At 45.0% G+C, this 18,905-nt stretch overlaps 16 non-coding genes across 16 annotated transcripts; all 16 read left to right on the top strand.

The window, feature by feature from the left end:
* Positions 1 to 215: 215 nt before the first annotated feature.
* Positions 216 to 287, top strand: TRNAC-GCA (transfer RNA cysteine (anticodon GCA)). Its single transcript has one exon. It is a non-coding gene; the product is annotated as a tRNA-Cys (tRNA).
* A 533-nt stretch (positions 288 to 820) lies between these two features.
* Positions 821 to 892, top strand: TRNAC-GCA (transfer RNA cysteine (anticodon GCA)). Its single transcript has one exon. It is a non-coding gene; the product is annotated as a tRNA-Cys (tRNA).
* A 538-nt stretch (positions 893 to 1,430) lies between these two features.
* On the top strand, positions 1,431 to 1,502 carry TRNAC-GCA (transfer RNA cysteine (anticodon GCA)). Its single transcript has one exon. It is a non-coding gene; the product is annotated as a tRNA-Cys (tRNA).
* Positions 1,503 to 2,340: 838 nt separating this feature from the next.
* Positions 2,341 to 2,412, top strand: TRNAC-GCA (transfer RNA cysteine (anticodon GCA)). Its single transcript has one exon. It is a non-coding gene; the product is annotated as a tRNA-Cys (tRNA).
* A 538-nt stretch (positions 2,413 to 2,950) lies between these two features.
* Positions 2,951 to 3,022, top strand: TRNAC-GCA (transfer RNA cysteine (anticodon GCA)). The gene has a single exon. It is a non-coding gene; the product is annotated as a tRNA-Cys (tRNA).
* Positions 3,023 to 3,555: 533 nt separating this feature from the next.
* On the top strand, positions 3,556 to 3,627 carry TRNAC-GCA (transfer RNA cysteine (anticodon GCA)). Its single transcript has one exon. It is a non-coding gene; the product is annotated as a tRNA-Cys (tRNA).
* A 538-nt stretch (positions 3,628 to 4,165) lies between these two features.
* Positions 4,166 to 4,237, top strand: TRNAC-GCA (transfer RNA cysteine (anticodon GCA)). Its single transcript has one exon. It is a non-coding gene; the product is annotated as a tRNA-Cys (tRNA).
* A 4,756-nt stretch (positions 4,238 to 8,993) lies between these two features.
* TRNAC-GCA (transfer RNA cysteine (anticodon GCA)) lies at positions 8,994 to 9,065 on the top strand. The gene has a single exon. It is a non-coding gene; the product is annotated as a tRNA-Cys (tRNA).
* A 531-nt stretch (positions 9,066 to 9,596) lies between these two features.
* Positions 9,597 to 9,668, top strand: TRNAC-GCA (transfer RNA cysteine (anticodon GCA)). Its single transcript has one exon. It is a non-coding gene; the product is annotated as a tRNA-Cys (tRNA).
* Positions 9,669 to 12,003: 2,335 nt separating this feature from the next.
* On the top strand, positions 12,004 to 12,075 carry TRNAC-GCA (transfer RNA cysteine (anticodon GCA)). The gene has a single exon. It is a non-coding gene; the product is annotated as a tRNA-Cys (tRNA).
* Positions 12,076 to 13,215: 1,140 nt separating this feature from the next.
* On the top strand, positions 13,216 to 13,287 carry TRNAC-GCA (transfer RNA cysteine (anticodon GCA)). Its single transcript has one exon. It is a non-coding gene; the product is annotated as a tRNA-Cys (tRNA).
* A 533-nt stretch (positions 13,288 to 13,820) lies between these two features.
* Positions 13,821 to 13,892, top strand: TRNAC-GCA (transfer RNA cysteine (anticodon GCA)). The gene has a single exon. It is a non-coding gene; the product is annotated as a tRNA-Cys (tRNA).
* Positions 13,893 to 14,437: 545 nt separating this feature from the next.
* Positions 14,438 to 14,509, top strand: TRNAC-GCA (transfer RNA cysteine (anticodon GCA)). Its single transcript has one exon. It is a non-coding gene; the product is annotated as a tRNA-Cys (tRNA).
* Positions 14,510 to 15,036: 527 nt separating this feature from the next.
* On the top strand, positions 15,037 to 15,108 carry TRNAC-GCA (transfer RNA cysteine (anticodon GCA)). The gene has a single exon. It is a non-coding gene; the product is annotated as a tRNA-Cys (tRNA).
* A 2,939-nt stretch (positions 15,109 to 18,047) lies between these two features.
* Positions 18,048 to 18,119, top strand: TRNAC-GCA (transfer RNA cysteine (anticodon GCA)). The gene has a single exon. It is a non-coding gene; the product is annotated as a tRNA-Cys (tRNA).
* Positions 18,120 to 18,647: 528 nt separating this feature from the next.
* TRNAC-GCA (transfer RNA cysteine (anticodon GCA)) lies at positions 18,648 to 18,719 on the top strand. The gene has a single exon. It is a non-coding gene; the product is annotated as a tRNA-Cys (tRNA).
* The last annotated feature ends 186 nt before the right edge of the window (positions 18,720 to 18,905 follow it).

Genomic DNA, 18,905 nt, shown 5'->3' with positions numbered 1-18,905 from the left:
ACTCATGCTATTCAACGAGATGCTTACCTTTCCAAGAAAGCTCTTCTACAAATTGTCACCCTTGAGCACATTTCTCATGCAGAACTGAACTGGTCGTCCACTCTCTCACTGGGAATCTTCATTGGTAGGGATTTCAACAAGCATCCTTACTTTTGAGAAATTGGTTTCCTCAGAACATTACTTTTTAAGAACCAGTGAGGACAATCATAAGCTAAGGGGGCATAGCTCAGTGGAAGAGCATTCGACTGCAGATCGAGAGGTCCCTGGTTCAAATCCGGGTGCCCCCTTCAAGTGCCAGCTTTACTCATGCTATTCAACGAGATGCTTACCTTTCCAAGAAAGCTCTTCTTCAACTTGTCACACTTGAGCACATTTCTGATGCAGAACTAAACAGGAACTGGTCGTCCACTGGCCATCTTCATTGGTAGGGATTTCAACAAGCATCCTACCTTTTGAGAAATTGGTTTCCTCAGAACATTACTTTTTAAGAACCAGTGAGCACAGTTATAAGCCAGGGGTGGCATAGCTCAGTGGAAGAGCATTTGACTGCAGATCGAGAAGTCTCTGGTTCATGAATCCGGGTGCCCCCTTCAAGTGCCAGCTTTACTCATGCTATTCAACAAGATGCTTACCTTTCCAAGAAAGCTCTTCTTCAACTTGTCACCCTTGAGCACATTTCTCATGCAGAACTGAACTGGTCGTCCACTCTCTCACTGGGAATCTTCATGGGTAGGGATTTCAACAAGCATCCTTACTTTTGAGAAATTGGTTTCCTCAGAACATTACTTTTTAAGAACCAGTGAGGACAATCATAAGCCAAGGGGGCATAGCTCAGTGGAAGAGCATTCGACTGCAGATCGAGAGGTCCCTGGTTCAAATCCGGGTGCCCCCTTCAAGTGCCAGCTTTACGCATGCTATTCAACGAGATGCTTACCTTTCCAAGAAAGCTCTTCTTCAACTTGTCACCCTTGAGCACATTTCTCATGCAGAACTGAACTGGTCGTCCACTCTCTCACTGGGAATCTTCATGGGTAGGGATTTCAACAAGCATCCTTACTTTTGAGAAATTGGTTTCCTCAGAACATTACTTTTTAAGAACCAGTGAGGACAATCATAAGCCAAGGGGGCATAGCTCAGTGGAAGAGCATTCGACTGCAGATCGAGAGGTCCCTGGTTCAGATCCGGGTGCCCCCTTCAAGTGCCAGCTTTACTCATGCTATTCAACGAGATGCTTACCTTTCCAAGAAAGCTCTTCTTCAACTTGTCACCCTTGAGCACATTTCTGATGCAGAACTAAACAGGAACTGGTCATCCACTCTCTCACTGGCCATCTTCATTGGTAGGGATTTCAACAAGCATCCTACATTTTGAGAAATTGGTTTCCTCAGAACATTACTTTTTAAGAACCAGTGAGGACAATCATAAGCCAAGGGGGCATAGCTCAGTGGAAGAGCATTCGACTGCAGATCGAGAGGTCCCTGGTTCAAATCCGGGTGCCCCCTTCAAGTGCCAGCTTTACTCATGCTATTCAACGAGATGCTTACCTTTCCAAGAAAGCTCTTCTTCAAATTGTCACCCTTGAGCACATTTCTCATGCAGAACTGAACTGGTTGTCCACTCTCTCACTGGCCATCTTCATTGGTAGGGATTTCAACAAGCATCCTTACTTTTGAGAAATTGGTTTCCTCAGAACATTACTTTTTAAGAACCAGTGAGCACAGTTATAAGCCAGGGGTGGCATAGCTCAGTGGAAGAGCATTTGACTGCAGATCGAGAAGTCTCTGGTTCATGAATCCGGGTGCCCCCTTCAAGTGCCAGCTTTACTCATGCTATTCAACAAGATGCTTACCTTTCCAAGAAAGCTCTTCTTCAACTTGTCACACTTGAGCACATTTCTGATGCAGAACTAAACAGGAACTGGTCGTCCACTGGCCATCTTCATTGGTAGGGATTTCAACAAGCATCCTACCTTTTGAGAAATTGGTTTCCTCAGAACATTACTTTTTAAGAACCAGTGAGCACAGTTATAAGCCAGGGGTGGCATAGCTCAGTGGAAGAGCATTTGACTGCAGATCGAGAAGTCTCTGGTTCATGAATCCGGGTGCCCCCTTCAAGTGCCAGCTTTACTCATGCTATTCAACAAGATGCTTACCTTTCCAAGAAAGCTCTTCTTCAACTTGTCACCCTTGAGCACATTTCTCATGCAGAACTGAACTGGTCGTCCACTCTCTCACTGGGAATCTTCATGGGTAGGGATTTCAACAAGCATCCTTACTTTTGAGAAATTGGTTTCCTCAGAACATTACTTTTTAAGAACCAGTGAGGACAATCATAAGCCAAGGGGGCATAGCTCAGTGGAAGAGCATTCGACTGCAGATCGAGAGGTCCCTGGTTCAAATCCGGGTGCCCCCTTCAAGTGCCAGCTTTACGCATGCTATTCAACGAGATGCTTACCTTTCCAAGAAAGCTCTTCTTCAACTTGTCACCCTTGAGCACATTTCTCATGCAGAACTGAACTGGTCGTCCACTCTCTCACTGGGAATCTTCATGGGTAGGGATTTCAACAAGCATCCTTACTTTTGAGAAATTGGTTTCCTCAGAACATTACTTTTTAAGAACCAGTGAGGACAATCATAAGCCAAGGGGGCATAGCTCAGTGGAAGAGCATTCGACTGCAGATCGAGAGGTCCCTGGTTCAGATCCGGGTGCCCCCTTCAAGTGCCAGCTTTACTCATGCTATTCAACGAGATGCTTACCTTTCCAAGAAAGCTCTTCTTCAACTTGTCACCCTTGAGCACATTTCTGATGCAGAACTAAACAGGAACTGGTCATCCACTCTCTCACTGGCCATCTTCATTGGTAGGGATTTCAACAAGCATCCTACATTTTGAGAAATTGGTTTCCTCAGAACATTACTTTTTAAGAACCAGTGAGGACAATCATAAGCCAAGGGGGCATAGCTCAGTGGAAGAGCATTCGACTGCAGATCGAGAGGTCCCTGGTTCAAATCCGGGTGCCCCCTTCAAGTGCCAGCTTTACTCATGCTATTCAACGAGATGCTTACCTTTCCAAGAAAGCTCTTCTTCAACTTGTCACACTTGAGCACATTTCTGATGCAGAACTAAACAGGAACTGGTCGTCCACTGGCCATCTTCATTGGTAGGGATTTCAACAAGCATCCTACCTTTTGAGAAATTGGTTTCCTCAGAACATTACTTTTTAAGAACCAGTGAGCACAGTTATAAGCCAGGGGTGGCATAGCTCAGTGGAAGAGCATTTGACTGCAGATCGAGAAGTCTCTGGTTCATGAATCCGGGTGCCCCCTTCAAGTGCCAGCTTTACTCATGCTATTCAACAAGATGCTTACCTTTCCAAGAAAGCTCTTCTTCAACTTGTCACCCTTGAGCACATTTCTCATGCAGAACTGAACTGGTCGTCCACTCTCTCACTGGGAATCTTCATGGGTAGGGATTTCAACAAGCATCCTTACTTTTGAGAAATTGGTTTCCTCAGAACATTACTTTTTAAGAACCAGTGAGGACAATCATAAGCCAAGGGGGCATAGCTCAGTGGAAGAGCATTCGACTGCAGATCGAGAGGTCCCTGGTTCAAATCCGGGTGCCCCCTTCAAGTGCCAGCTTTACGCATGCTATTCAACGAGATGCTTACCTTTCCAAGAAAGCTCTTCTTCAACTTGTCACCCTTGAGCACATTTCTCATGCAGAACTGAACTGGTCGTCCACTCTCTCACTGGGAATCTTCATGGGTAGGGATTTCAACAAGCATCCTTACTTTTGAGAAATTGGTTTCCTCAGAACATTACTTTTTAAGAACCAGTGAGGACAATCATAAGCCAAGGGGGCATAGCTCAGTGGAAGAGCATTCGACTGCAGATCGAGAGGTCCCTGGTTCAGATCCGGGTGCCCCCTTCAAGTGCCAGCTTTACTCATGCTATTCAACGAGATGCTTACCTTTCCAAGAAAGCTCTTCTTCAACTTGTCACCCTTGAGCACATTTCTGATGCAGAACTAAACAGGAACTGGTCATCCACTCTCTCACTGGCCATCTTCATTGGTAGGGATTTCAACAAGCATCCTACATTTTGAGAAATTGGTTTCCTCAGAACATTACTTTTTAAGAACCAGTGAGGACAATCATAAGCCAAGGGGGCATAGCTCAGTGGAAGAGCATTCGACTGCAGATCGAGAGGTCCCTGGTTCAAATCCGGGTGCCCCCTTCAAGTGCCAGCTTTACTCATGCTATTCAACGAGATGCTTACCTTTCCAAGAAAGCTCTTCTTCAAATTGTCACCCTTGAGCACATTTCTCATGCAGAACTGAACTGGTTGTCCACTCTCTCACTGGCCATCTTCATTGGTAGGGATTTCAACAAGCATCCTTACTTTTGAGAAATTGGTTTCCTCAGAACATTACTTTTTAAGAACCAGTGAGCACAGTTATAAGCCAGGGGTGGCATAGCTCAGTGGAAGAGCATTTGACTGCAGATCGAGAAGTCTCTGGTTCATGAATCCGGGTGCCCCCTTCAAGTGCCAGCTTTACTCATGCTATTCAACAAGATGCTTACCTTTCCAAGAAAGCTCTTCTTCAACTTGTCACCCTTGAGCACATTTCTCATGCAGAACTGAACTGGTCGTCCACTCTCTCACTGGGAATCTTCATGGGTAGGGATTTCAACAAGCATCCTTACTTTTGAGAAATTGGTTTCCTCAGAACATTACTTTTTAAGAACCAGTGAGGGCAATCATAAGCCAAGCGGGCATAGCTCAGTGGAAGAGCATTCGACTGCAGATCGCGAGGTCCCTGGTTCAAATCCGGGTGCCCCCTTCAAGTACCAGCTTTACTCATGCTATTCAACGAGATGCTTACCTTTCCAAGAAAGCTCTTCTTCAACTTGTCACCCTTGAGCACATTTCTGATGCAGAACTAAACAGGAACTGGTCATCCACTGGCCATCTTCATTGGTTGGGATTTCAACAAGCATCCTACCTTTTGAGAAATTGGTTTCCTCAGAACATTACTTTTTAAGAACCAGTGAGGACAATCATAAGCCAAGGGGGCATAGCTCAGTGGAAGAGCATTCGACTGCAGGTCAAGAAGTCCCTGGTTCATAATCCGGGTGCCCCCTTCAAGTGCCAGCTTTACTCATGATATTCAACGAGATGCTTACCTTTCCAAGAAAGCTCTTCTACAAATTGTCACCCTTGAGCACATTTCTCATGCGGAACTGAACTGGTCGTCCACTCTCTCACTGGGAATCTTCATTGGTAGGGATTTCAACAAGCATCCTTACTTTTGAGAATTTGGTTTCCTCAGAACATTACTTTTTAAGAACCAGTGAGCACAGTTATAAGCCAGGGGTGGCATAGCTCAGTGGAAGAGCATTTGACTGCAGATCGAGAAGTCTCTGGTTCATGAATCCGGGTGCCCCCTTCAAGTGCCAGCTTTACTCATGCTATTCAACAAGATGCTTACCTTTCCAAGAAAGCTCTTCTTCAACTTGTTAGCCTTGAGCACATTTCTCATACTGAACTGGTCGTCCACTCTCTCACTGGGAATCATCATTGGTAGGGATTTCAACAAGCATCCTTACTTTTGAGAAATTGGTTTCCTCAGAACATTACTTTTTAAGAACCAGTGAGCACAGTTATAAGCCAGGGGTGGCATAGCTCAGTGGAAGAGCATTTGACTGCAGATCGAGAAGTCTCTGGTTCATGAATCCGGGTGCCCCCTTCAAGTGCCAGCTTTACTCATGCTATTCAACAAGATGCTTACCTTTCCAAGAAAGCTCTTCTTCAACTTGTCACCCTTGAGCACATTTCTGATGCAGAACTAAACAGGAACTGGTCATCCACTGGCCATCTTCATTGGTAGGGATTTCAACAAGCATCCTACCTTTTGAGAAATTGGTTTCCTCAGAACATTACTTTTTAAGAACCAGTGAGGACAATCATAAGCCAAGGGGGCATAGCTCAGTGGAAGAGCATTCGACTGCAGATCAAGAAGTCCCTGGTTCATAATCCGGGTGCCCCCTTCAAGTGCCAGCTTTACTCATGCTATTCAACGAGATGCTTACCTTTCCAAGAAAGCTCTTCTACAAATTGTCACCCTTGAGCACATTTCTCATGCAGAACTGAACTGGTCGTCCACTCTCTCACTGGGAATCTTCATTGGTAGGGATTTCAACAAGCATCCTTACTTTTGAGAAATTGGTTTCCTCAGAACATTACTTTTTAAGAACCAGTGAGCACAGTTATAAGCCAGGGGTGGCATAGCTCAGTGGAAGAGCATTTGACTGCAGATCGAGAAGTCTCTGCTTCATGAATCCGGGTGCCCCCTTCAAGTGCCAGCTTTACTCATGCTATTCAACAAGATGCTTACCTTTCCAAGAAAGCTCTTCTTCAACTTGTTAGCCTTGAGCACATTTCTCATACTGAACTGGTCGTCCACTCTCTCACTGGGAATCTTCATTGGTAGGGATTTCAACAAGCATCCTTACTTTTGAGAAATTGGTTTCCTCAGAACATTACTTTTTAAGAACCAGTGAGGACAATCATAAGCCAGGGGGGCATAGCTCAGTGGAAGAGCATTCGACTGCAGATCGAGAGGTCCCTGGTTCATAATCCGGGTGCCCCCTTCAAGTGCCAGCTTTACGCATGCTATTCAACGATATGCTTACCTTTCCAAGAAAGCTCTTCTTCAACTTGTCACCCTTGAGCACATTTCTGATGCAGAACTAAACAGGAACTGGTCGTCCACTGGCCATCTTCATTGGTAGGGATTTCAACAAGCATCCTACCTTTTGAGAAATTGGTTTCCTCAGAACATTACTTTTTAAGAACCAGTGAGGACAATCATAAGCCAAGGGGGCATAGTTCAGTGGAAGAGCATTCGACTGCAGATCAAGAAGTCCCTGGTTCATAATCCGCGTGCCCCCTTCAAGTGCCAGCTTTACTCATGCTATTCAACGAGATGCTTACCTTTCCAAGAAAGCTCTTCTTCAAATTGTCACCCTTGAGCACATTTCTCATGCAGAACTGAACTGGTTGTCCACTCTCTCACTGGCCATCTTCATTGGTAGGGATTTCAACAAGCATCCTTACTTTTGAGAAATTGGTTTCCTCAGAACATTACTTTTTAAGAACCAGTGAGCACAGTTATAAGCCAGGGGTGGCATAGCTCAGTGGAAGAGCATTTGACTGCAGATCGAGAAGTCTCTGGTTCATGAATCCAGGTGCCCCCTTCAAGTGCCAGCTTTACTCATGCTATTCAACAAGATGCTTACCTTTCCAAGAAAGCTCTTCTTCAACTTGTTAGCCTTGAGCACATTTCTCATACTGAACTGGTCGTCCACTCTCTCACTGGGAATCTTAATTGGTAGGGATTTCAACAAGCATCCTTACTTTTGAGAAATTGGTTTCCTCAGAACATTACTTTTTAAGAACCAGTGAGGACAATCATAAGCCAGGGGGGCATAGCTCAGTGGAAGAGCATTCGACTGCAGATCGAGAGGTCCCTGGTTCATAATCCGGGTGCCCCCTTCAAGTGCCAGCTTTACGCATGCTATTCAACGATATGCTTACCTTTCCAAGAAAGCTCTTCTTCAACTTGTCACCCTTGAGCACATTTCTGATGCAGAACTAAACAGGAACTGGTCGTCCACTGGCCATCTTCATTGGTAGGGATTACAACAAGCATCCTACCTTTTGAGAAATTGGTTTCCTCAGAACATTACTTTTTAAGAACCAGTGAGGACAATCATAAGCCAAGGGGGCATAGCTCAGTGGAAGAGCATTCGACTGCAGATCAAGAAGTCCCTGGTTCATAATCCGCGTGCCCCCTTCAAGTGCCAGCTTTACTCATGCTATTCAACGAGATGCTTACCTTTCCAAGAAAGCTCTTCTACAAATTGTCACCCTTGAGCACACTTCTCATGCAGAACTGAACTGGTCGTCCACTCTCTCACTGGGAATCTTCATTGGTAGGGATTTCAACAAGCATCCTTACTTTTGAGAATTTGGTTTCCTCAGAACATTACTTTTTAAGAACCAGTGAGCACAGTTATAAGCCAGGGGTGGCATAGCTCAGTGGAAGAGCATTTGACTGCAGATCGAGAAGTCTCTGGTTCATGAATCCGGGTGCCCCCTTCAAGTGCCAGCTTTACTCATGCTATTCAACAAGATGCTTACCTTTCCAAGAAAGCTCTTCTTCAAATTGTCACCCTTGAGCACATTTCTCATGCAGAACTGAACTGGTTGTCCACTCTCTCACTGGCCATCTTCATTGGTAGAGATTTCAACAAGCATCCTTACTTTTGAGAAATTGGTTTCCTCAGAACATTACTTTTTAAGAACCAGTGAGCACAGTTATAAGCCAGGGGTGGCATAGCTCAGTGGAAGAGCATTTGACTGCAGATCGAGAAGTCTCTGGTACATGAATCCGGGTGCCCCCTTCAAGTGCCAGCTTTACTCATGCTATTCAACAAGATGCTTACCTTTCCAAGAAAGCTCTTCTTCAACTTGTTAGCCTTGAGCACATTTCTCATACTGAACTGGTCGTCCACTCTCTCACTGGGAATCTTCATTGGTAGGGATTTCAACAAGCATCCTACCATTTGAGAAATTGGTTTCCTCAGAACATTACTTTTTAAGAACCAGTGAGGACAATCATAAGCCAAGGGGGCATAGCTCAGTGGAAGAGCATTCGACTGCAGATCGAGAAGTCTCTGGTTCATGAATCCGGGTGCCCCCTTCAAGTGCCAGCTTTACTCATGCTATTCAACAAGATGCTTACCTTTCCAAGAAAGCTCTTCTTCAACTTGTTAGCCTTGAGCACATTTCTCATACTGAACTGGTCGTCCACTCTCTCACTGGGAATCTTCATTGGTAGGGATTTCAACAAGCATCCTACCATTTGAGAAATTGGTTTCCTCAGAACATTACTTTTTAAGAACCAGTGAGGACAATCATAAGCCAAGGGGGCATAGCTCAGTGGAAGAGCATTCGACTGCAGATCGAGAGGTCCCTGGTTCAAATCCGGGTGCCCCCTTCAAGTGCCAGCTTTACTCATGCTATTCAACGAGATGCTTACCTTTCCAAGAAAGCTCTTCTTCAACTTGTCACCCTTGAGCACATTTCTGATGCAGAACTAAACAGGAACTGGTCATCCACTGGCCATCTTCATTGGTAGGGATTTCAACAAGCATCCTACCTTTTGAGAAATTGGTTTCCTCAGAACATTACTTTTTAAGAACCAGTGAGGACAATCATAAGCCAAGGGGGCATAGCTCAGTGGAAGAGCATTCGACTGCAGATCAAGAAGTCCCTGGTTCATAATCCGGGTGCCCCCTTCAAGTGCCAGCTTTACTCATGCTATTCAACGAGATGCTTACCTTTCCAAGAAAGCTCTTCTACAAATTGTCACCCTTGAGCACATTTCTCATGCAGAACTGAACTGGTCGTCCACTCTCTCACTGGGAATCTTCATTGGTAGGGATTTCAACAAGCATCCTACCATTTGAGAAATTGGTTTCCTCAGAACATTACTTTTTAAGAACCAGTGAGGACAATCATAAGCCAAGGGGGCATAGCTCAGTGGAAGAGCATTCGACTGCAGATCGAGAGGTCCCTGGTTCAAATCCGGGTGCCCCCTTCAAGTGCCAGCTTTACTCATGCTATTCAACGAGATGCTTACCTTTCCAAGAAAGCTCTTCTTCAACTTGTCACCCTTGAGCACATTTCTGATGCAGAACTAAACAGGAACTGGTCATCCACTGGCCATCTTCATTGGTAGGGATTTCAACAAGCATCCTACCTTTTGAGAAATTGGTTTCCTCAGAACATTACTTTTTAAGAACCAGTGAGGACAATCATAAGCCAAGGGGGCATAGCTCAGTGGAAGAGCATTCGACTGCAGATCAAGAAGTCCCTGGTTCATAATCCGGGTGCCCCCTTCAAGTGCCAGCTTTACTCATGCTATTCAACGAGATGCTTACCTTTCCAAGAAAGCTCTTCTACAAATTGTCACCCTTGAGCACATTTCTCATGCAGAACTGAACTGGTCGTCCACTCTCTCACTGGGAATCTTCATTGGTAGGGATTTCAACAAGCATCCTTACTTTTGAGAAATTGGTTTCCTCAGAACATTACTTTTTAAGAACCAGTGAGGACAATAATAAGCCAAGCGGGCATAGCTCAGTGGAAGAGCATTCGACTGCAGATCGAGAGGTCCCTGGTTCAAATCCGGGTGCCCCCTTCAAGTGCCAGCTTTACGCATGCTATTCAACGAGATGCTTACCTTTCCAAGAAAGCTCTTCTTCAACTTGTCACCCTTGAGCACATTTCTGATGCAGAACTAAACAGGAACTGGTCGTCCACTGGCCATCTTCATTGGTAGGGATTTCAACAAGCATCCTACCATTTGAGAAATTGGTTTCCTCAGAACATTACTTTTTAAGAACCAGTGAGGACAATAATAAGCCAAGCGGGCATAGCTCAGTGGAAGAGCATTCGACTGCAGATCGAGAGGTCCCTGGTTCAAATCCGGGTGCCCCCTTCAAGTGCCAGCTTTACGCATGCTATTCAACGAGATGCTTACCTTTCCAAGAAAGCTCTTCTTCAACTTGTCACCCTTGAGCACATTTCTGATGCAGAACTAAACAGGAACTGGTCATCCACTGGCCATCTTCATTGGTAGGGATTTCAACAAGCATCCTACCTTTTGAGAAATTGGTTTCCTCAGAACATTACTTTTTAAGAACCAGTGAGGACAATCATAAGCCAAGGGGGCATAGCTCAGTGGAAGAGCATTCGACTGCAGATCAAGAAGTCCCTGGTTCATAATCCGCGTGCCCCCTTCAAGTGCCAGCTTTACTCATGCTATTCAACGAGATGCTTACCTTTCCAAGAAAGCTCTTCTACAAATTGTCACCCTTGAGCACATTTCTCATGCAGAACTGAACTGGTCGTCCACTCTCTCACTGGGAATCTTCATTGGTAGGGATTTCAACAAGCATCCTTACTTTTGAGAAATTGGTTTCCTCAGAACATTACTTTTTAAGAACCAGTGAGGACATTAATAAGCCAAGCGGGCATAGCTCAGTGGAAGAGCATTCGACTGCAGATCGAGAGGTCCCTGGTTCAAATCCGGGTGCCCCCTTCAAGTGCCAGCTTTACTCATGCTATTCAACAAGATGCTTACCTTTCCAAGTAAGCTCTTCTTCAAATTGTCACCCTTGAGCACATTTCTCATGCAGAACTGAACTGGTTGTCCACTCTCTCACTGGCCATCTTCATTGGTAGAGATTTCAACAAGCATCCTTACTTTTGAGAAATTGGTTTCCTCAGAACATTACTTTTTAAGAACCAGTGAGCACAGTTATAAGCCAGGGGTGGCATAGCTCAGTGGAAGAGCATTTGACTGCAGATCGAGAAGTCTCTGGTACATGAATCCGGGTGCCCCCTTCAAGTGCCAGCTTTACTCATGCTATTCAACAAGATGCTTACCTTTCCAAGAAAGCTCTTCTTCAACTTGTTAGCCTTGAGCACATTTCTCATACTGAACTGGTCGTCCACTCTCTCACTGGGAATCTTCATTGGTAGGGATTTCAACAAGCATCCTACCATTTGAGAAATTGGTTTCCTCAGAACATTACTTTTTAAGAACCAGTGAGGACAATCATAAGCCAAGGGGGCATAGCTCAGTGGAAGAGCATTCGACTGCAGATCGAGAAGTCTCTGGTTCATGAATCCGGGTGCCCCCTTCAAGTGCCAGCTTTACTCATGCTATTCAACAAGATGCTTACCTTTCCAAGAAAGCTCTTCTTCAACTTGTTAGCCTTGAGCACATTTCTCATACTGAACTGGTCGTCCACTCTCTCACTGGGAATCTTCATTGGTAGGGATTTCAACAAGCATCCTACCATTTGAGAAATTGGTTTCCTCAGAACATTACTTTTTAAGAACCAGTGAGGACAATCATAAGCCAAGGGGGCATAGCTCAGTGGAAGAGCATTCGACTGCAGATCGAGAGGTCCCTGGTTCAAATCCGGGTGCCCCCTTCAAGTGCCAGCTTTACTCATGCTATTCAACGAGATGCTTACCTTTCCAAGAAAGCTCTTCTTCAACTTGTCACCCTTGAGCACATTTCTGATGCAGAACTAAACAGGAACTGGTCATCCACTGGCCATCTTCATTGGTAGGGATTTCAACAAGCATCCTACCTTTTGAGAAATTGGTTTCCTCAGAACATTACTTTTTAAGAACCAGTGAGGACAATCATAAGCCAAGGGGGCATAGCTCAGTGGAAGAGCATTCGACTGCAGATCAAGAAGTCCCTGGTTCATAATCCGGGTGCCCCCTTCAAGTGCCAGCTTTACTCATGCTATTCAACGAGATGCTTACCTTTCCAAGAAAGCTCTTCTACAAATTGTCACCCTTGAGCACATTTCTCATGCAGAACTGAACTGGTCGTCCACTCTCTCACTGGGAATCTTCATTGGTAGGGATTTCAACAAGCATCCTTACTTTTGAGAAATTGGTTTCCTCAGAACATTACTTTTTAAGAACCAGTGAGCACAGTTATAAGCCAGGGGTGGCATAGCTCAGTGGAAGAGCATTTGACTGCAGATCGAGAAGTCTCTGGTTCATGAATCCGGGTGCCCCCTTCAAGTGCCAGCTTTACTCATGCTATTCAACAAGATGCTTACCTTTCCAAGAAAGCTCTTCTTCAACTTGTTAGCCTTGAGCACATTTCTCATACTGAACTGGTCGTCCACTCTCTCACTGGGAATCTTCATTGGTAGGGATTTCAACAAGCATCCTTACTTTTGAGAAATTGGTTTCCTCAGAACATTACTTTTTAAGAACCAGTGAGCACAGTTATAAGCCAGGGGTGGCATAGCTCAGTGGAAGAGCATTCGACTGCAGATCGAGAGGTCCCTGGTTCAAATCCGGGTGCCCCCTTCAAGTGCCAGCTTTACTCATGCTATTCAACAAGATGCTTACCTTTCCAAGAAAGCTCTTCTTCAACTTGTTAGCCTTGAGCACATTTCTGATGCAGAACTAAACAGGAACTGGTCATCCACTCTCTCACTGGCCATCTTCATTGGTAGGGATTTCAACAAGCATCCTACCTTTTGAGAAATTGGTTTCCTCAGAACATTACTTTTTAAGAACCAGTGAGGACAATCATAAGCCAAGGGGGCATAGCTCAGTGGAAGAGCATTCGACTGCAGATCGAGAGGTCCCTGGTTCAAATCCGGGTGCCCCCTTCAAGTGCCAGCTTTACGCATGCTATTCAACGAGATGCTTACCTTTCCAAGAAAGCTCTTCTTCAACTTGTCACCCTTGAGCACATTTCTGATGCAGAACTAAACAGGAACTGGTCATCCACTGGCCATCTTCATTGGTAGGGATTTCAACAAGCATCCTACCTTTTGAGAAATTGGTTTCCTCAGAACATTACTTTTTAAGAACCAGTGAGCACAGTTATAAGCCAGGGGTGGCATAGCTCAGTGGAAGAGCATTTGACTGCAGATCGAGAAGTCTCTGGTTCATGAATCCGGGTGCCCCCTTCAAGTGCCAGCTTTACTCATGCTATTCAACGAGATGCTTACCTTTCCAAGAAAGCTCTTCTACAAATTGTCACCCTTGAGCACATTTCTCATGCAGAACTGAACTGGTCGTCCACTCTCTCACTGGGAATCTTCATTGGTAGGGATTTCAACAAGCATCCTACCTTTTGAGAAATTGGTTTCCTCAGAACATTACTTTTTAAGAACCAGTGAGGACAATCATAAGCCAAGGGGGCATAGCTCAGTGGAAGAGCATTCGACTGCAGATCGAGAGGTCCCTGGTTCAAATCCGGGTGCCCCCTTCAAGTGCCAGCTTTACTCATGCTATTCAACGAGATGCTTACCTTTCCAAGAAAGCTCTTCTACAAATTGTCACCCTTGAGCACATTTCTCATGCAGAACTAAACAGGAACTGGTCATCCACTCTCTCACTGGCCATCTTCATTGGTAGGGATTTCAACAAGCATCCTACCTTTTGAGAAATTGGTTTCCTCAGAACATTACTTTTTAAGAACCAGTGAGCACAGTTATAAGCCAGGGGTGGCATAGCTCAGTGGAAGAGCATTCGACTGCAGATCGAGAGGTCCCTGGTTCAAATCCGGGTGCCCCCTTCAAGTGCCAGCTTTACTCATGCTATTCAACAAGATGCTTACCTTTCCAAGAAAGCTCTTCTTCAACTTGTTAGCCTTGAGCACATTTCTGATGCAGAACTAAACAGGAACTGGTCATCCACTCTCTCACTGGCCATCTTCATTGGTAGGGATTTCAACAAGCATCCTACCTTTTGAGAAATTGGTTTCCTCAGAACATTACTTTTTAAGAACCAGTGAGGACAATCATAAGCCAAGGGGGCATAGCTCAGTGGAAGAGCATTCGACTGCAGATCGAGAGGTCCCTGGTTCAAATCCGGGTGCCCCCTTCAAGTGCCAGCTTTACGCATGCTATTCAACGAGATGCTTACCTTTCCAAGAAAGCTCTTCTTCAACTTGTCACCCTTGAGCACATTTCTGATGCAGAACTAAACAGGAACTGGTCGTCCACTGGCCATCTTCATTGGTAGGGATTTCAACAAGCATCCTACCATTTGAGAAATTGGTTTCCTCAGAACATTACTTTTTAAGAACCAGTGAGGACAATCATAAGCCAAGGGGGCATAGCTCAGTGGAAGAGCATTCGACTGCAGATCGAGAAGTCTCTGGTTCATGAATCCGGGTGCCCCCTTCAAGTGCCAGCTTTACTCATGCTATTCAACAAGATGCTTACCTTTCCAAGAAAGCTCTTCTTCAACTTGTTAGCCTTGAGCACATTTCTCATACTGAACTGGTCGTCCACTCTCTCACTGGGAATCTTCATTGGTAGGGATTTCAACAAGCATCCTACCATTTGAGAAATTGGTTTCCTCAGAACATTACTTTTTAAGAACCAGTGAGGACAATCATAAGCCAAGGGGGCATAGCTCAGTGGAAGAGCATTCGACTGCAGATCGAGAGGTCCCTGGTTCAAATCCGGGTGCCCCCTTCAAGTACCAGCTTTACTCATGCTATTCAACGAGATGCTTACCTTTCCAAGAAAGCTCTTCTTCAACTTGTCACCCTTGAGCACATTTCTGATGCAGAACTAAACAGGAACTGGTCATCCACTGGCCATCTTCATTGGTAGGGATTTCAACAAGCATCCTACCTTTTGAGAAATTGGTTTCCTCAGAACATTACTTTTTAAGAACCAGTGAGGACAATCATAAGCCAAGGGGGCATAGCTCAGTGGAAGAGCATTCGACTGCAGATCAAGAAGTCCCTGGTTCATAATCCGGGTGCCCCCTTCAAGTGCCAGCTTTACTCATGCTATTCAACGAGATGCTTACCTTTCCAAGAAAGCTCTTCTACAAATTGTCACCCTTGAGCACATTTCTCATGCAGAACTGAACTGGTCGTCCACTCTCTCACTGGGAATCTTCATTGGTAGGGATTTCAACAAGCATCCTTACTTTTGAGAAATTGGTTTCCTCAGAACATTACTTTTTAAGAACCAGTGAGCACAGTTATAAGCCAGGGGTGGCATAGCTCAGTGGAAGAGCATTTGACTGCAGATCGAGAAGTCTCTGGTTCATGAATCCGGGTGCCCCCTTCAAGTGCCAGCTTTACTCATGCTATTCAACAAGATGCTTACCTTTCCAAGAAAGCTCTTCTTCAACTTGTTAGCCTTGAGCACATTTCTCATACTGAACTGGTCGTCCACTCTCTCACTGGGAATCTTCATTGGTAGGGATTTCAACAAGCATCCTTACTTTTGAGAAATTGGTTTCCTCAGAACATTACTTTTTAAGAACCAGTGAGGACAATAATAAGCCAAGCGGGCATAGCTCAGTGGAAGAGCATTCGACTGCAGATCGAGAGGTCCCTGGTTCAAATCCGGGTGCCCCCTTCAAGTGCCAGCTTTACGCATGCTATTCAACGAGATGCTTACCTTTCCAAGAAAGCTCTTCTTCAACTTGTCACCCTTGAGCACATTTCTGATGCAGAACTAAACAGGAACTGGTCATCCACTGGCCATCTTCATTGGTAGGGATTTCAACAAGCATCCTACCTTTTGAGAAATTGGTTTCCTCAGAACATTACTTTTTAAGAACCAGTGAGGACAATCATAAGCCAAGGGGGCATAGCTCAGTGGAAGAGCATTCGACTGCAGATCAAGAAGTCCCTGGTTCATAATCCGGGTGCCCCCTTCAAGTGCCAGCTTTACTCATGCTATTCAACGAGATGCTTACCTTTCCAAGAAAGCTCTTCTACAAATTGTCACCCTTGAGCACATTTCTCATGCAGAACTGAACTGGTCGTCCACTCTCTCACTGGGAATCTTCATTGGTAGGGATTTCAACAAGCATCCTTACTTTTGAGAAATTGGTTTCCTCAGAACATTACTTTTTAAGAACCAGTGAGGACAATAATAAGCCAAGCGGGCATAGCTCAGTGGAAGAGCATTCGACTGCAGATCGAGAAGTCTCTGGTTCAAATCCGGGGGCCCCCTTCAAGTGCCAGCTTTACTCATGCTATTCAACGAGATGCTTACCTTTCCAAGAAAGCTCTTCTTCAACTTGTCACCCTTGAGCACATTTCTGATGCAGAACTAAACAGGAACTGGTCATCCACTGGCCATCTTCATTGGTAGGGATTTCAACAAGCATCCTACCTTTTGAGAAATTGGTTTCCTCAGAACATTACTTTTTAAGAACCAGTGAGGACAATCATAAGCCAAGGGGGCATAGCTCAGTGGAAGAGCATTCGACTGCAGATCAAGAAGTCCCTGGTTCATAATCCGGGTGCCCCCTTCAAGTGCCAGCTTTACTCATGCTATTCAACGAGATGCTTACCTTTCCAAGAAAGCTCTTCTACAAATTGTCACCCTTGAGCACATTTCTCATGCAGAACTGAACTGGTCGTCCACTCTCTCACTGGGAATCTTCATTGGTAGGGATTTCAACAAGCATCCTTACTTTTGAGAAATTGGTTTCCTCAGAACATTACTTTTTAAGAACCAGTGAGGACAATAATAAGCCAAGCGGGCATAGCTCAGTGGAAGAGCATTCGACTGCAGATCGAGAGGTCCCTGGTTCAAATCCGGGTGCCCCCTTCAAGTGCCAGCTTTACGCATGCTATTCAACGAGATGCTTACCTTTCCAAGAAAGCTCTTCTTCAACTTGTCACCCTTGAGCACATTTCTGATGCAGAACTAAACAGGAACTGGTCGTCCACTGGCCATCTTCATTGGTAGGGATTTCAACAAGCATCCTACCATTTGAGAAATTGGTTTCCTCAGAACATTACTTTTTAAGAACCAGTGAGGACAATAATAAGCCAAGCGGGCATAGCTCAGTGGAAGAGCATTCGACTGCAGATCGAGAGGTCCCTGGTTCAAATCCGGGTGCCCCCTTCAAGTGCCAGCTTTACTCATGCTATTCAACAAGATGCTTACCTTTCCAAGAAAGCTCTTCTTCAAATTGTCACCCTTGAGCACATTTCTCATGCAGAACTGAACTGGTTGTCCACTCTCTCACTGGCCATCTTCATTGGTAGAGATTTCAACAAGCATCCTTACTTTTGAGAAATTGGTTTCCTCAGAACATTACTTTTTAAGAACCAGTGAGCACAGTTATAAGCCAGGGGTGGCATAGCTCAGTGGAAGAGCATTTGACTGCAGATCGAGAAGTCTCTGGTTCATGAATCCGGGTGCCCCCTTCAAGTGCCAGCTTTACTCATGCTATTCAACAAGATGCTTACCTTTCCAAGAAAGCTCTTCTTCAACTTGTTAGCCTTGAGCACATTTCTCATACTGAACTGGTCGTCCACTCTCTCACTGGGAATCTTCATTGGTAGGGATTTCAACAAGCATCCTACCATTTGAGAAATTGGTTTCCTCAGAACATTACTTTTTAAGAACCAGTGAGGACAATCATAAGCCAAGGGGGCATAGCTCAGTGGAAGAGCATTCGACTGCAGATCGAGAGGTCCCTGGTTCAAATCCGGGTGCCCCCTTCAAGTACCAGCTTTACTCATGCTATTCAACGAGATGCTTACCTTTCCAAGAAAGTTCTTCTTCAACTTGTCACCCTTGAGCACATTTCTGATGCAGAACTAAACAGGAACTGGTCATCCACTGGCCATCTTCATTGGTAGGGATTTCAACAAGCATCCTACCTTTTGAGAAATTGGTTTCCTCAGAACATTACTTTTTAAGAACCAGTGAGCACAGTTATAAGCCAGGGGTGGCATAGCTCAGTGGAAGAGCATTTGACTGCAGATCGAGAAGTCTCTGGTTCATGAATCCGGGTGCCCCCTTCAAGTGCCAGCTTTACTCATGCTATTCAACAAGATGCTTACCTTTCCAAGAAAGCTCTTCTTCAACTTGTTAGCCTTGAGCACATTTCTCATACTGAACTGGTCGTCCACTCTCTCACTGGGAATCTTCATTGGTAGGGATTTCAACAAGCATCCTACCATTTGAGAAATTGGTTTCCTCAGAACATTACTTTTTAAGAACCAGTGAGGACAATCATAAGCCAAGGGGGCATAGCTCAGTGGAAGAGCATTCGACTGCAGATCGAGAGGTCCCTGGTTCAAATCCGGGTGCCCCCTTCAAGTACCAGCTTTACTCATGCTATTCAACGAGATGCTTACCTTTCCAAGAAAGTTCTTCTTCAACTTGTCACCCTTGAGCACATTTCTGATGCAGAACTAAACAGGAACTGGTCATCCACTGGCCATCTTCATTGGTAGGGATTTCAACAAGCATCCTACCTTTTGAGAAATTGGTTTCCTCAG

The sequence above is a fragment of the Eleutherodactylus coqui genome, chromosome 9 (genome assembly GCF_035609145.1).
Source record: "Eleutherodactylus coqui strain aEleCoq1 chromosome 9, aEleCoq1.hap1, whole genome shotgun sequence".
Lineage (NCBI taxonomy): Eukaryota > Metazoa > Chordata > Amphibia > Anura > Eleutherodactylidae > Eleutherodactylus > Eleutherodactylus coqui.
This window is presented reverse-complemented; position numbering and strand designations above follow the sequence as displayed.